Source organism: Prionailurus viverrinus, chromosome E1 (assembly GCF_022837055.1).
Source record: "Prionailurus viverrinus isolate Anna chromosome E1, UM_Priviv_1.0, whole genome shotgun sequence".
Classification (NCBI taxonomy): domain Eukaryota; kingdom Metazoa; phylum Chordata; class Mammalia; order Carnivora; family Felidae; genus Prionailurus; species Prionailurus viverrinus.
The window spans coordinates 32935009-32938991 of NC_062574.1; the positions used below are offsets into that span (position 1 = coordinate 32935009).

At 36.5% G+C, this 3983-nt stretch overlaps 1 non-coding gene across 1 annotated transcript; it reads left to right on the forward strand.

Moving 5' to 3' along the window:
* Positions 1-2386: 2386 nt before the first annotated feature.
* LOC125152302 (U6 spliceosomal RNA) lies at positions 2387-2490 on the forward strand. The gene has a single exon (XR_007147150.1). It is a non-coding gene; the product is annotated as a U6 spliceosomal RNA (small nuclear RNA).
* The last annotated feature ends 1493 nt before the right edge of the window (positions 2491-3983 follow it).

Sequence of the window (3983 nt, forward strand, 5' to 3'; positions counted from 1 at the left end):
GGGATTCATTCATGAGTGACCGTAACCAAGGAAGTATTATATAGTGGGAATGTCTCTAAAATTCTCTTAAAGCTTCTTCTTCAAATTTTATGTCACCCAGATCCTTCCAACCACTTGCCATCCTGTTGGTTTCCTATATGCTACAGACACTGTCTTGTTCACATGAGTGAAATTTCAGTGAAGGATGATTAAATACTGAGTAATTTAGATTAAGCAAAGGTGTACTTTTAGTTCTAGATTATTCAGACTGCTTTGATTTATTCAAGTCATCCAACATTTCACCATACAAAGGCTGCCCCTTCTAGTTCTGGGAACAGGTTTATGTAAGTTTACCGTGCACAATAATATTTGGTCACTTCCTAACAAATTATTCAGAAGTTCTCATTGATTTTATTAAAAAATTTTTTAACATTTATTTATTTTTGAGAGTGAGACAGAATGTGAGTGGGAGAGAGGCAGAGAGAGAGGGAGAGACACAGAATCTGAAGCAGGCTCCCAGCTCTGAGCTGAACACAGAGCCCAACACGGGGCTCGAACTCACGAACCATTAGATCATGACCTGAGCTGAAGTCAGATGTTTGACTGGCTGAGCCAGCTAGGTGCCCCATCTCATTGATTTTATTTGAGATCTAACCTGAATACTTCCTCCAGAGACTGGGCACACTCACCAAACAACAACAGCACTAACCAACCAAACAAACAAAAAACACCAAACAAGCAAAAAACCCTGGTCCTTAGCAAAGATCTTAAATTAACACTTGGCACTCTTATCAATGTCTTATGTCTTTACCAGAAGAAGGACTGAAACAAAAGAAAACAATAATTACCTTATATCACAGTCAACTGATTCTTATAAAAATCATTGTATAGCATCCAAAGCCTTTTCACAATGCCCCATCTCCTTGTTTCTCTATGGTAGATAACAGAGACACTTTTATTCTGATCTTGATATTCCCACTGCTCTGAATTTGACGTATCTGCCTGCCATTACTTCATCTGGTCTGTGACTCTTAATCAGAAGGTTCATTAACTGATGATTAAGTTGATAAACATTGATTCATCCTCTGTTACTTCATTAAGCTCACCCGCCAGTCCACTGAGATTTATTTTCTACTATGTCATTATTCACCTGTAAAATCTCTGGTCTCCAGCTTCAAAAAGTGCTTTGTAAGTTTTACATACATTTCATTGTCCTATTTTTTTTTTACTCATCCAAAAGACCTGATAGAGTTTTCTTGTCTTTTTTTTTTCTTTTTGCAACAGAACACCAGCAACTTCACGCTGAGACCTTTCTTTTTAATTTGCAGTAGCTCCTTCAAAGAGGAGGTGTTTTCTCCACATCATTTCTTTTCCAGGGGAGGACAAGTTTCATTTTGTTTAACTGCAATTCTTTGCTGTAAGTTTCCTCCGTGGTTCTGTGTCAGGGAAGAAAAATAATCCAGAGTGTGTATCACCTCACAATTTACAGCTCAGTTTTGTGATCAAAATATGATCTTTTACAGCAAATGCTAAATTGGAAAAATTCAATTTTCCGATTGACAAACAAAAGAATTCCAGATGAATTTCCCAATGAGAAAGAAACTGGGCCATCAAGTATGAAGTGAAAAAATTGCTATCTTTTCCCTCTTTGCAAAACTCTTTGCTGTAGAACTCTGTTATTGAAAGGAAGAGCTTATGTAGATTCCTGTGTGAGCCAGCTTTCCTACCTCTCAGTTATGAGGATTTTATTTTTATTTAATATTTATGAAAAATGAATGACATGCTATGGTTATTAGAGAAAATACATGTAAACAAGATACCATAATCTTGGTTAGAAGAATCACCAACGAAATGGGAGATTGAAATCCCATAGCTGTTTGTTATTTGTCTTTTTTCAGCTTTGAGATATAATTGATGTAAAACACTAGTAAGTTTAAGGTGTTGATGTGATAATTTGATATGTGTATGTATGGAGAAATTTTTGCCACAGTAAGTTTAGTTAACACATTCTTTACCTCATGTAATTACCATTTTGTTGTTGTTTTTAAGGGGAAAAGACTAAAACTATGTTCTCATTGCCACTTGCCCATAGCTTTTTATTATTTTATTTTATTTTTTATTTATTTATATTTTATTTGAGAGAGAGAGCACAAGAGTGTGGAGAAGGAATATAGGGATAGGGATAGGGGAAGGGAGAGGGAGGGAGGGAGGGAGGGAGGAAGAGAGAGAGAGAGAGAGAGAGAGAGAGAGAGAGAGAGAGAATCATAAGCAGGCTTCACGTCCAGCATATGGAACCCAACGCAGGACTCCATCCCACCTTCCTGGGATCATGACCTGAGCCAAAATCAAGAGTTGGTCGCTCAACAGACTGAGCCACCCCGGCTTGGCTTTTTAAACAAAAGAGTAAGTGCTCATTTGGGCAGCACATATACTAAACTTGGAATGATACACAGATTAGCAAGGCCCCGGCACAAGGATAACTCAAAAATTCATGAATTTTTCCATATTTTTAAGCGTTGGGTGATGTATGGAAGTGTTGAATCACTATATTGTACACCGGAAACTAATACAACACTGTATGTTAACTATACTGGAATTTAAAATTAAATTAAACTAAATTAAAAAAAATAAAAGAGTATATCACAAGGGCAAGGTCACTTCCAGGATCTATGATAAAATGAAAACCTCTCTGCAGGTGGAACAATGAAGAAGGATACTCAAAACAGCAGAGAGAGATGCATTCTAACAGGTATGCAAGAAAAATGAATAAAAAAGCATGAGGGGTGATGCAAAGGACTGAAGACACAGAAGAAAAAAAATGAGGAGTTAAATTTAATCCAACCCAGCTGTGCCTGGGTGGTTCAGTCTGTTAAGCATTCAACTCTTGATTTTAGCTCAGGTCATGATCTCATGGTTGGTGAGATTGAGCCCCGTGTTGAGCTATGTGATGGCAGCAGAGCCTGCTTGAGATTCTCTCTCTCTCTCTCTCTCTCTCTCTCTCTCTCTCTCTGATCCTCTCACAGTCTCTCTCTCCCTCAAAACAAATGAATGAATAAATAAATAAATAAATAATCCACCCCAAACAAGGAATCTCACTAGCCTCTGTCTGTTCATTCTCCACAAAACAACACCAGATCAGAGCCTGGGATATTATCATTGGCATAAATGAAATTTACACTATCTCAAGTTTCGCTAGAAAGAATTCAGTTTCAATTGATTTTATATACTTTAGAAAAAATAGATGTGGTGAAGCTCTGCAAGTTTTAGCAATCGCCTAATAAGTTCCCTAGCCTATTTCAAATTCAATATACAGTATTTCTGGAAAGCATTAACTATGATAATTATACTGCCCATATATTCCCCTTTAATGTTTGCAATAACCAAAGAAAATTAATGCAAGAAAAGAAATATAGATAATAATACTTTTCTTCTTAAGACATATCTTTCTAAGAGAGTTATTCTGGGCACCAGCTATAAATTACTGTACCCATTTAAAGCGTTATAAAAATAAAAACTAGTGGCTAGTGAATGGAGATTTGTGCCACACAGGCTGTACTGCAGAAATAACTAGCTTTTTACAATGGGGACATTCCCATTTACACAAAATAATTTCGAGTTATCTTTTTTTTCTTTATTTGACACCACAATGCCGTCATGACCTTCATCTACCCTGTGAGTTTTGGTAATATTTTCATTTATATCTTCTCTCCATGGGGATAAATGGTTCTAACCTTGAAATCTCAGTTCCTATGTGAAAAATAACTTTATAAATACTTCAAACACTTACATTTTCAGCAACAAATGTTCCAGTATGAATACAAAACAGCATTTCTGTCAAACACAGCAATACATAACTTGAACTCAGAAGACAGGAGTCCCTATACACACACAGTTCACTGTCAATTCTCAGAAATCATTTACATATTCTTCAGTGGCATTATGATCATATATTTCTTCTTAGGTTGTGACTGACTTGGGGTTCCTACAGCTGTTCGCTGGCAACT